This window comes from Squalius cephalus (genome assembly GCF_949319135.1).
Source record: "Squalius cephalus genome assembly, chromosome: 20".
Classification (NCBI taxonomy): domain Eukaryota; kingdom Metazoa; phylum Chordata; class Actinopteri; order Cypriniformes; family Leuciscidae; genus Squalius; species Squalius cephalus.
Genome location: NC_137141.1, coordinates 5,608,400 through 5,622,735, shown reverse-complemented (window position 1 = coordinate 5,622,735; position 14,336 = coordinate 5,608,400). Strand labels below are relative to the sequence as shown.

The following is a 14,336-nucleotide window of genomic DNA, read 5'->3' as shown; positions in this document are numbered from 1 at the left end:
ACGAGCTGTTCTAAGATTGCTCTCACTGTGACGTAGAATTGCGCAAGCCCCACCGACGTGGTTTGATTGACACTGTGGTTACCCCGCCCTCGGTGATCTGTACACCATCGCCATTGTTTCAACGACAGCCGGTGTTCTGTTGTGGCATGTAAGAATGGACATAGTAGTCTTCACTGACATCAGAGCCACTGAAAACACAGCGGATGGATTTTATTTATGAAGAAAAGGAGCCACTTAAACTTCCTAAATACGTTTATGTTTGCGCGAATCATTTTCTGACTGACTGTTTAGTGAACGAGGGTCAAAGTTAATCCTCAAGTGTGGATCGTTGCCTACTGTTCGCGATCCAACGTCACCTCCAGAAGAAGTAAGTGTATTTTATGATTTTTGAGCAAATAGTCATTTCAATCGATGTCAGCCAGTTCAACAACAAATGCGTCTAAAGCTATTTATTGTCGTCGTCATAGGATGTCTCAACAAACAACGTCAGACAGTTTTATGTCACGAATCATTTTTTGCAGCAATTACAAATGTAAATAAATTAATACCTCTTTCTCCATAGACAGTATATAAACGTCTATCTCCCTGCAGCATATGTTTTCTGGTTCTGTTAGTCCATGAGCCAGGGCCCCAAATTTGGTCCATCGGTATCAACGGGGGGGCAAATGCTATCATTGTTATTTGGCAAGGTATACACCCCTAGTATTAGAAAAATCACTATAGCAGTGCAGGGGTGGTAGCGAAATCACTTTTTTCAGCTCATGAAGTTACTAACCCCCTAAAATAAATTCCGTTTTTGAAATCTGGTGTATATCTGGTTTAGGCTCATGCTAAGGATATTATCAATATTCTATAATATGGTGCTTGGTATCGTTGGAAAGGGGACCTTTTAGGCTTTCATTTAAGCCCAGTACTGAATCTGTCTGACAAACACAGAGGTCACAAGACTTCTTTAAACCAGAAATAACACACATTTTTTCACAATTTCCGCCTAAACTGTATGCTTTCTTTTATCCCTGTGGCATGAAAGAACAACATGGACACAAAACTCAACAACTTCAATACTCAAGGCACTCTGATGACTCAGAAAATGTATAATATACCCATACTATTTATTTGTGAGAGCCTTAAATTAGACTTGTGCAGCCAGCACAAGTCTTCAAAATAGAATAGAGCCAATAGAATGGACAAATAGAATACCCTATTAGTCCAGGGCCAAATGGCCTATTTATTCATGTACAGTTGTAATAAAAAGTAATTGTTTCAATAGTGTAGTCAATGGTGTTGTAAACATAACACTTGTAAGTGGTTTAACAAAATGTTTCTATCATGTATTTTGATATTCAGATATGATGTCAGAAAGTAGCTCATGCACGGAATGTTGATGGATTTTGACAGTTTGACGAGGTTTTGTCAGTTTTGTGAAAAGATTGTTGGTTCAGTTGACTGGTTATGACAACACTACCAACTATGATCTTCAAACAACTTCCATTGAGTTCCAGGGGTATTAAATGTAAGTACAAAATACTTTTTCTCTTGTGCTTGTGAATTGGTGGGGAATAGTAGAAGTAGCTAATGTAAGCTTGGTGTTTTTCACACTTAGTATACTTCTTTTAAACTTAAAATAAGAAAGTATACTTTCAGTCTACTTTTTATGTACTTGATTTATACTGAGAGAAAAGTCCAGGGCCCGTATTCATAAAGATTCTAAGAATCCTCTCAGAAAACTCTTAAAGGACAAGTTCGGTATTTTACACTTAAAGCCCTGTTTACAGATCGTTTCTGATGAAATAGAATGGTTAAGATTGAAATTTGGACACATGTTGCTGTCCCGAGAATTTTCGGTTTCTATGGTAGCACCCCCCCACCTCCACAATGGCTGCATAGGTGCACTATGCATCTTTTGCTGCAATTTTTGTTTAATGCGTTTTAGGAAGGATTGTTCCAGTGAACCTATGCAGCCATTGTGGAGGTGGGGGGGTGCTACCCCAGAAACCGAAAATTTTAAATTTTAAAATTTTAAACCGAAATCTTAACTGTTCTATTTCATCAGAAACGATCTGAAAACAGGGCTTTAAGTGTAAAATACCGAACTTGTCCTTTAATTTAGCTTAAAAACTTTTACATAAGAGTCTTAGCTTAAGAGCGATTCGGGGCCAATCTGAGAGCAACTCTGAGCAAGGAAAAGACAAAAACTTTCATCTTAGTGAGGAGGCGGGGCTGACCCCGTTGCTATGTATGACACAATCTTTTGAAGACTGTGATTGGCTGGTTGTCCAAGAAGGAAAAAAAGAGTGAAAAGTATAGGGTCTATTCTAAGCCTTCACTTTGAAATGACATGTGACTGTGTACATTACACACTGCTGCATTGTTGCATTTTCCCAGTTGCCAAATATCGTAATGTAGTGATTACTTTCATTTCTGGCGCTATGGCATTTCTGCACTGTGTCGGAGATGTTAGCGCGTCTCTAAGATCAGTCACAAACATGATCCCTGCACGATCTAATCTATAGCGTCTTATTAACTCACTGTCATCCATTGTCTGCAACACATTTTTTCTCCCTCTTCGTCTTTCTGCCATGTTCTCCTCTGCTAAAGAATCTCTTCAGCCTCTGAAAAGTCCTCGTCCGTACTCCTTACAATTTTGACCTTAAGACTTCTTTTAAGGGTTAAGATGCTTTCTGAATTACTTTTTTCTTTACTGGGATTTTTTCTTTAATTTTAAGAGTAAACGCCCACATTTCTAAGAATTTTCTTAGAATTTTGTCACTAGGAGCTACTCTTTGCATTAGATTATTTATGAATACGGGCCCAGGTATATTTGGCCTGTACTTGAACTCAATCTTTTGATCCAGATATACTTAAAAGAATAATTAAGAATTCAAAGTATACTTGTCTTGTAGTTGTGTTAACTCTTTTGATTGAGTAGTCAATTAAATATACTTTTTTTACATAGTTTTTCATATACAGTCTTATGAAACTTACATTGTTTGAAAATATTGATTAGAATATTGATATAAAACAGATATGTTTCTAATTCTGCATATCTGAATTTTTGTGTAGGCTAGTCCACTGGTAGTGTATAGCAATTTACTCTAATTCTACTTTTTTGTTTAAAATGTTGCCTTTCTTTATGAAACTTACTGACATTCAAGTGTTGATTAAAAAAGGATGCATGAAGCTAATAAAATGTTTTTAAAATTAAAGAACAGTTAAAGGTATTTTTCAAGTGCAAAAATAATATATAAATAGTAAACTATAAGTATAACGTTATGTTCAATTAAAGAAAACTTACAAGTATACTTGTAGTATAAACTACGAAACTAGTAGTTTACTGAGAGCACACATCAGTTTGTACTTTCATAAACTAAAAAATGTACTACTTGTATTAAAATAGTAAACTACTAGTATACTTATAAGTTCACTTGTAGTACAGATGCATTACAAATGAGAAAACTAGTTGTGTACTTAGTTTACTCTTACAAATACTAAAAATACTAAAAGTGGGCCTATTTAGTCCCAAGCAGTATTGAAATAGTACACACGTTTACTACAAGTACACATTATTAGTATACTTACAACATAAAGTATACTTTAAAAATATACTTGAAAATTACTTAAATATACTTCATAAAATGAACATGAAGACATGCACTTTTATGATGGATAGATGCACTTATGATGGATAGATGCACTTTTATGATGGATAGATGCACATTTATGATGGACAGATGTACTTTTATGATGGACAGATGCACTTTTATAATGGATAGATGCACTGTTATGATGGATAGATGCCCTTTTTTGATGGATAGATGCTCTTTTATAATAGATAGATGCACTTTTATGATGGATAGATGCCTTTTTTGACGGATAGATGCTCTTTTATAATGGATAGATGCACTTTTATGATGGACAGATGCTCTTTTATAATGGATAGATACACTTATGATGGATAGATGCACTTTTATAATGGATAGATGCACTTTTATAATGGATAGATGGACTTTTATAATGATAGATGCACTTTTATAATGGATAGATGGACTTTTATAATGGATAGATGCACTTTTATAATGGACAGATGGACTTTTCTAATGGATAGATGCACTTTTATGATGGACAGATGCACTTTTATGATGGACAGATGCTCTTTTATAATGGACAGATGCACTTTTATAATGGACAGATGGACTTTTATAATGGACAGATGCACTTTTATAATGGATAGATGCACTTTTATAATGGATACATGCACTTTTATAATGGATAGATGGACTTTTATAATGGATAGATGCACTTTTATAATGGATAGATGGACTTTTATAATGGATAGATGCACTTTTATAATGGATAGATGGACTTTTATAATGGACAGATGCACTTTTATAATGGATAGATGCACTTTTATGATGGACAGATGCACTTTTATGATGGACAGATGCTCTTTTATAATGGACAGATGCACTTTTATAATGGACAGATGCACTTTTATAATGGATAGATGCACTTTTATAATGGATACATGCACTTTTATAATGAATAGATGGACTTTTATAATGGATAGATGCACTTTTATGATGGACAGATGCCCTTTTATGATGGATAGATGTACTTTTATGATGGATAGATGTACTTTTTTGATGGATAGATGCACTTTTATAATGGATAGATGGACTTTTATAATGATAGATGCACTTTTATAATGGATAGATGGACTTTTATAATGGATAGATGCACTTTTATAATGGACAGATGGACTTTTCTAATGGATAGATGCACTTTTATGATGGACAGATGCACTTTTATGATGGACAGATGCTCTTTTATAATGGACAGATGCACTTTTATAATGGACAGATGGACTTTTATAATGGACAGATGCACTTTTATAATGGATAGATGCACTTTTATAATGGATACATGCACTTTTATAATGGATAGATGGACTTTTATAATGGATAGATGCACTTTTATAATGGATAGATGGACTTTTATAATGGATAGATGCACTTTTATAATGGATAGATGGACTTTTATAATGGACAGATGCACTTTTATAATGGATAGATGCACTTTTATGATGGACAGATGCACTTTTATGATGGACAGATGCTCTTTTATAATGGACAGATGCACTTTTATAATGGACAGATGCACTTTTATAATGGATAGATGCACTTTTATAATGGATACATGCACTTTTATAATGAATAGATGGACTTTTATAATGGATAGATGCACTTTTATGATGGACAGATGCCCTTTTATGATGGATAGATGTACTTTTATGATGGATAGATGTACTTTTTTGATGGATAGATGCACTTTTATAATGGATAGATGGACTTTTATAATGATAGATGCACTTTTATAATGGATAGATGGACTTTTATAATGGATAGATGCACTTTTATAATGGACAGATGGACTTTTCTAATGGATAGATGCACTTTTATGATGGACAGATGCACTTTTATGATGGACAGATGCTCTTTTATAATGGACAGATGCACTTTTATAATGGACAGATGGACTTTTATAATGGACAGATGCACTTTTATAATGGATAGATGCACTTTTATAATGGATACATGCACTTTTATAATGGATAGATGGACTTTTATAATGGATAGATGCACTTTTATAATGGATAGATGGACTTTTATAATGGATAGATGCACTTTTATAATGGATAGATGGACTTTTATAATGGACAGATGCACTTTTATAATGGATAGATGCACTTTTATGATGGACAGATGCACTTTTATGATGGACAGATGCTCTTTTATAATGGACAGATGCACTTTTATAATGGACAGATGCACTTTTATAATGGATAGATGCACTTTTATAATGGATACATGCACTTTTATAATGAATAGATGGACTTTTATAATGGATAGATGCACTTTTATGATGGACAGATGCCCTTTTATGATGGATAGATGTACTTTTATGATGGATAGATGTACTTTTTTGATGGATAGATGCACTTTTATAATGGATAGATGGACTTTTATAATGATAGATGCACTTTTATAATGGATAGATGGACTTTTATAATGGATAGATGCACTTTTATAATGGACAGATGGACTTTTCTAATGGATAGATGCACTTTTATGATGGACAGATGCACTTTTATGATGGACAGATGCTCTTTTATAATGGACAGATGCACTTTTATAATGGACAGATGGACTTTTATAATGGACAGATGCACTTTTATAATGGATAGATGCACTTTTATAATGGATACATGCACTTTTATAATGGATAGATGGACTTTTATAATGGATAGATGCACTTTTATAATGGATAGATGGACTTTTATAATGGATAGATGCACTTTTATAATGGATAGATGGACTTTTATAATGGACAGATGCACTTTTATAATGGATAGATGCACTTTTATGATGGACAGATGCACTTTTATGATGGACAGATGCTCTTTTATAATGGACAGATGCACTTTTATAATGGACAGATGCACTTTTATAATGGATAGATGCACTTTTATAATGGATACATGCACTTTTATAATGAATAGATGGACTTTTATAATGGATAGATGCACTTTTATGATGGACAGATGCCCTTTTATGATGGATAGATGTACTTTTATGATGGATAGATGTACTTTTTTGATGGATAGATGCTCTTTTATAATGGATAGATGGACTTTTATAATGGACAGATGCACTTTTATAATGGATAGATGCACTTTTATGATGGATAGATGCCCTTTTTTGATGGGTAGATGCTCTTTTATGATGGATAGATGCACTTTTATGATGGACAGATGCTCTTTTATAATGGATAGATGCTCTTTTATGATGGATAGATGCACTTTTATGATTGATAGATGCTCTTTTATAATGGATAGATGCACTTTTATAATGGATAGATGCACTTTTATAGTGGATAGATGCACTTTTATAATGGATAATGGATAGATGCACTTTTATAATGGATAGACAATAATAGATTTTTACAGCGATTGATTCCTGCCGGTTCCATAATGAGACTGGCGTGGCCAGAGACATTTTGGGCACTGCGGCATATTAAATATATTATAAATAGTTTTTCCGCGTTAGAAATACAATGTGTGGCGAGAGGGCGTGACAAAAGACCGAAATGAGTGACTGTCACGTGACACTTGAGAGCCCTGACTGCACTGTAGCAGTTACTGTTACACTGTTTAACCTGCAAGCTAGCTAGCCTGCTAGATAGCTAGCCTGCTAAAAACACCAAGCTTACATTAGCTACTGCTACTATTCCCCACCAATTCACAAGCACAAGAGAAAAAGTATTTTGTACTTACATTTAATACCCCTGGAACTCAATGGAAGTTGTTTGAAGATGACATAGTTGGTAGTGTTGTTATAACCAGTCAACTGAACCAACAATCTTTTCACAAAACTGACAAAACCTCGTCAAACTGTCAAAATCCATCAACATTCCGTGCATGAGCTACTTTCTGACATCATATCTGAATATCAAAATACATGATAGAAACATTTTGTTAAACCACTTACAAGTGTTATGTTTACAACACCATTGACTACACTATTGAAACAATTACTTTTTATTACAACTGTACATGAATAAATAGGCCATTTGGCCCTGGACTAATAGGGTATTCTATTTGTCCATTCTATTGGCTCTATTCTATTTTGAAGACTTGTGCTGGCTGCACAAGTCTAATTTAAGGCTCTCACAAATAAATAGTATGGGTATATTATACATTTTCTGAGTCATCAGAGTGCCTTGAGTATTGAAGTTGTTGAGTTTTGTGTCCATGTTGTTCTTTCATGCCACAGGGATAAAAGAAAGCATACAGTTTAGGCGGAAATTGTGAAAAAATGTGTGTTATTTCTGGTTTAAAGAAGTCTTGTGACCTCTGTGTTTGTCAGACAGATTCAGTACTGGGCTTAAATGAAAGCCTAAAAGGTCCCCTTTCCAACGATACCAAGCACCATATTATAGAATATTGATAATATCCCTAGCATGAGCCTAAACCAGATATACACCAGATTTCAAAAACGGAATTTATTTTAGGGGGTTAGTAACTTCATGAGCTCAAAAAAGTGATTTCGCTACCACCGCTGCACTGCTATCGTGATTTTTCTAATACTAGGGGTGTATACCTTGCCAAAAAACAATGATAGCATTTGCCCCCCCGTTGATACCGATGGACCCCCCTGGCTCATGGACTATGTAGCCATCTTCTCACATTTGCCACATAAGCACCTGTACAAGTAATGTCAACATGACGCAACAGCACCCCTCGCATAAATATAATTTAGTTTCTACTTAGCAAACGTTATCACAGTATTTGTGTGTGTGTAGTTTAAAAAAATTGCGCGAAAGTTATCGTAATGTGTGTGTGTGTTGCACATCCATAATTACAAAGGGGACGCGATTAAAACTCTACATTAAGTACTTAAATGTATCAAATAACCATTCCGAGACGTCTTGGTCCATTCTCATTCGCGTTTCTTCTGCCGGACTCTCTTCATCATCTGGGTCCAGCAGGGCGGGGATATGCAGCTCATTTACATTTAAGGTGGTACACACCAAAACAGCTCTTTTTAAAACAGGCCCCAAAAATGACATTTTCAAATGGTTATAATAAATTAATTGTGGGGTATTTTGTGCTGAAACTTCACAAATACATTCTGGGGACACCCAAGACCAATATTACATCTTGTAAAAAGGGGCATAATAGGTGCCCTTTAAGTAAGGAATAATTGACGACAGGCCGTTGAATTATTTGAAAAATAATGCACACCCGAGGTGGTAATGCGGTCACGACGCGAAGCGGAGGATTGAGCCACTGATAGCAGACTAATGCTGGGGACACACGACTAGCTGACACATTCTCTGACTGTTTTCATCGACTGCAGCATATTTTAAACACCGACTTTGAACACAGACTGAACGCGCTGAACACGCGTTTGGGCATGAATGATCAGTCATCAAATTACATTCATAACCGGCCTTAAAGTGTGTCTTCGGCTCGGCTTTATGCAGTTATTAGAGAGAGAGATGTTGCAATAATGAGACAGAAAAGCATGTTATGCAGAAAAGCAATATTATTATTTATTTATTAATTCAATTCGTTTTAATTAATTCGTTCATTCTTTTTTTTCTATTATTGACAGATGACAGTAGACTAGCCAAATAAATGAAAAAAAAAGCCTTTTAACAAGTAAGGCCTATCAATAATTATTTATTTGTTATATTATCTGCAATAAAAATCCGTGCTGCAGGACTATCCATTTATTTAGCCTATATTCAGTTTAATTTTCTATTGATTATAGATAGGAATATACTTTATTTATTAAAATTAAACTGCATGTTTCCATTGATTGTGAAGCTAGACATTGAAAATTGCAGATCAAGCGCATGGGGCTAAATGTTTTTTCTTGTTATGAATTGTATCCTATTTTCCGTTATTATCGTTAACTACGCGAAGTGATATGGAACTGTAATGTGGTCAAGACCTGCCTGGAACTACTTTAGCCGTGCGTTTCCCTGAAAATAATGCACACCTTAGAACGTTCGTCAACCAATCAGATTCAAGCATTCAACGGCCCTGTAGTATAAGTATCTTTTAAACCCCAACTCAGCAAAGCCAAAAACGACAGTGGCAAGGAACCCAAACTCATCAGGTGATGGAAGGGGAGGTTCTGGAAGATACATTTTGGAGCCACTGCAGTCCGTAAGCATGCACAAGTTTAACCTCCTGCACTATGATCACCGCCTAAACACTCGAGACACTCCTGAACTCTGAGCCTCCTGAACCAACATCTGTCCTGCTTATATGGCATTTTCATTGTTTTCATTTATCTAAAATGACAAGCTTCAAAGAAGACACTCAAAGCATTTTGAGAATTCAGCTTTGTCTGTATGAGCAGGGATGAGCTATTCTATAGATTACAAGAGGCTGATGCTCAGCAATTACACTACTGATAACACACACATCAGAACATTTAAACACATCAGAACATTTAAACAATCACAACATGTTAAATCCCTTCAAAGTCCACCCTCTTTTGATTTTACTTCTATGCAACTCAAGGGAAGTATTGAGCAGATCAGCTGAGCTACTTTCCCCATTCATCAAAAGAGATTCCTCTGAAGCCACAGAACAGCTTTGTGTGAGAAACAAACCGAAAGTCAAGACCCTTGCCTTCCATCCAATCAAATCATGATGCAACACTTCACATTACATAAAATATCCTGTATAATATACTCTTCATGCATTAGGCACCTTGAACTCACAATAAAAATTAATAGCATTTTTTAATTTAGAATTTATTAATCTAACATTTACTAAACATTTACTAATACTTTATTAAAATCAAAAGCTGTATCTGTTAATATTATTTAAAGGACATGAACTGACAATAACCAGTTGTATTTAGAAGATTGATAAATTATAAATACTGTAATAATAAATGTATTGCCCATTGTTCGTTAATGCATTTCTGAATGTTAACTAATGGGACATTTATTGTACATGGTTACCTAAAATATATTTTTTGTGAACTAAATCTTTAATAAATGCTGCTCTTACTTTGCATTAACTAATAATAATAATGTATACAGCCTTACTGAATTACCATCTTATTTGTTCAGGAGGAGGCAGAACCAACTTTATCGTGTCTCATGTGGATCTCAATGTGTAAGATTCTTGTATTTTATCGGTCAGACTGATAAACAGCATTCGACTTGCTTCATCAATGCTTTCAAAAAATTTGGTAAATGAGGGAAAGTTTCAGTTCCCATAACTTTTGCTTATGCTAGTGCACGAGAAATACGCTCACTAGACTTTCTCTCCTGTTACATAATCCAGCCATTGCACCTGGCCCCCCCCCCACACCCCCCACCCCCCCCACACCACACACACGATCCGATCCGCTTTCTGCTGACTGCAGCATTCCTGAGCGGTTTTCCCATCTCCGACCCACTGAACTGGATCTTATCACCGCGGTAGGTCTGACTCCATCCAGTGTGGCGACTAACATATCTGTGATACTTGCCTCCGTTTGAAGTTTAGCAGATTGACGTTTTGAGGGTCAAAGCTTGTAATCACAGCTCTGCCTGTCTTTCGCAATTACTGGAATGTTCTCATAGTAAATACTTGGTATGCAGACTCACCCCAAACTCTGCATATAGCGTGTCATAACGTGCTCCTGATAAAACTGTAACTATGTCTATGAATCTGAAGCTGCAGAATTCCAGATGTCCTCTTCATCTGAATACACACAGGCTACCACTCACTTACAGTCATGGTCAAAATTGATGGCACCCCTGATAAATATGATAAAAAATGGCTGTAAAAAATAAATCTGCATTGTTTATCCTTTTGATCTTTCATTCAAAAAAATTCACAAAAATCAAACCTTTCATTGAAGTAAAATAATTGAAAGTGGGGGGGAAATCACATTATGAAATAAATGTTTTTCTCCAAAACACACTGGCCACAATTGTTGGCACCCTGTTATTAAATACTTTCTGCAACCTCCTTTTGCCAAGATAACTGCTCTGAGTTTTCTCCTATAATGCCTGATGAGTTTGGAGAATAACTGACAAGAGATCAGAGACCATTCCTGCATACAGAATCTCTCCAGATCCTTCAGATTCCCAGATCCATGTTGGCTCTTCTTCTCCTCAGTTCACTCCACTCATCAGGTCAGGGAACTGGGACGGTCATGGCAGAAGCTTCATTTTGTGCTCAGTTACCCATTTTTGTGTTGATTTTGATGTTTGTTTTGGACCGTTGTCCTGATGGAAGATCCAACCACGGCCCATTATAAGATTTCTAGCAGAGGCCGTCAGGTTTAGATTTTTTATCTGTTGGTATTTGCTAGAATCCATAATACCATGTATCTGAACAAGATGTCCAGGACCTCCAGCAAATAAATAGGCCCACAACATATAAGATCCAGCAGTGTATTTAACCGTAGGCATGGGGGACTCTTCATCCCTGTTTGCACCAAACACGTCTGCTGGGTTTGCTGCCAAAAAGCCCTTTTTTTGGTTTCATCTGACCACAGAATCTGGTCCCTTTTGAAGATCCAGTCGTGTCTGACAACTGAATATGCTGGAGTTTATTTTTGGAGGAGCGAGGAGGATTTTTCTTGAAACCCTCCCAAACAACATGTGGGGATGTAGGGGTTGTTTGATAATTTTTTTTTAGGCTTTCTGACCCCCAAGACTCAACTAATCTCTACAATTCTCCATCTATGATCCTTGGAGAGTCTTTGGCCACTCAAACTTTCCTCCTCACCCTCCATTAATACAATATAGACACATGTCCTCTTCCTGGCAGATTCGTAACATCTTTAGTTGATTATAACTTCTTAATTATTGCCCTGATGGTCAAAATGGGGATTTTCAATTCTTCAGCTATTTTCTTACAGCCACTTTCTATTTTGTGATGCTCAACAATCTTTTGCTGCACATCAGAACTATATTCTGTGGTTTTACTCATTGTGATGGATGATTAAGGGAATTTGACCTTTGTGTTTCCTCATACTTAAAATCCTGTGAAACAAGAAGTCATAGCTGGACAATTTCATGTTCCTAGTCACCCTGGTGTACTTAAAAATGTAAATATTAATGGGAATATACTTCAGAGATATTTTTCTCATAAAAAATTCTAGGGGTGCCAACAATTATGGCCGACGTGTTTTGGAGAAAAACATTTATTTCATAATGTGATTTACCCCCCAATTTCAATTCTTTTACTTCAATGAAAGGTTAGATTTTTGTGAATTTTTTGAATGAAAGATCAAAAGGATAAACAATGCAGATTTATTTTTTACAGCCATTTTTATCATATTTACCAGGGGTGCCATCAATTTTGACCATGACTGTATATTACACAGTGCAAAACACTAAAAACAAAACACTAGAAAAACAGAGCAGGGGGAATGAAGAATAAAGGCATTATTTGCCTATTTTTTTGGTCTACTTTATTGCTTTCCGTGTATCAGAATAATTCATCATGTCATCGGGTTCATGATCAGACGTACCGCTGTATCAGTGTCCTTATTTGCACATATCCATTTCATTTGTTGAAGACATGATGAAATATCTGGTTCGTGTTTGGAGTAGGAGAGTATGTGAAATATGTCTTTATTCTCTTGTATAATATGGAGAAACTGATGACGTAGAAACATACTCTCTAGGGCTGCACAATATATCGAATTTGTAATCGTGATTACAATTACGGATGCCACAATTATGTAATCGTTTAAAGGCGCAATTACAAAAAAATTTTTTTGTTTTTCTTTCTACAGCTTATCGTAAGGTTCTTTTCCCCCATTGTTTTAATTTTAGTTTTAATATAACATTATAATACCATGCATATATTTACTTTGATTTGGTTTCTTGAAATATTTATATTTATATAGATTTTTTCAGGAAGACTGTTTTCAGTTGGTTTATTTTGATATAACAATATAGCATGCAGTGGCTTCAAACAATGGCATAAAGCTATTCAAAACATCATTCAATGTAAATTGTGATAATCGTAATATACACTCACCTAAAGGATTATTAGGAACACCATACTAATACTGTGTTTGACCCCCTTTCGCCTTCAGAACTGCCTTAATTCTACGTGGCATTGATTCAACAAGGTGCTGAAAGCATTCTTTAGAAATGTTGGCCCATATTGATAGGATAGCATCTTGCAGTTGATGGAGATTTGTGGGATGCACATCCAGGGCACGAAGCTCCCGTTCCACCACATCCCAAAGATGCTCTATTGGGTTGAGATCTGGTGACTGTGGGGGCCATTTTAGTACAGTGAACTCATTGTCATGTTCAAGAAACCAATTTGAAATGATTCGAGCTTTGTGACATGGTGCATTATCCTGCTGGAAGTAGCCATCAGAGGATGGGTACATGGTGGTCATAAAGGGATGGACATGGTCAGAAACAATGCTCAGGTAGGCCGTGGCATTTAAACGATGCCCAATTGGCACTAAGGGGCCTAAAGTGTGCCAAGAAAACATCCCCCACACCATTACACCACCACCACCAGCCTGCACAGTGGTAACAAGGCATGATGGATCCATGTTCTCATTCTGTTTACGCCAAATTCTGACTCTACCATCTGAATGTCTCAACAGAAATCGAGACTCATCAGACCAGGCAACATTTTTCCAGTCTTCAACTGTCCAATTTTGGTGAGCTTGTGCAAATTGTAGCCTCTTTTTCCTATTTGTAGTGGAGATGAGTGGTACCCGGTGGGGTCTTCTGCTGTTGTAGCCCATCCGCCTCAAGGTTGTGCGTGTTGTGGCTTC

General features: G+C 36.0%; 1 protein-coding gene across 1 annotated transcript in view; it reads right to left on the bottom strand.

Moving 5' to 3' along the window:
* The window catches only part of nol10 (nucleolar protein 10), a 42,728-nt gene that overhangs the window by 13,872 nt on the left and 14,520 nt on the right, over positions 1–14,336 (bottom strand). The gene's annotated exons all lie outside the window — the stretch shown is intronic.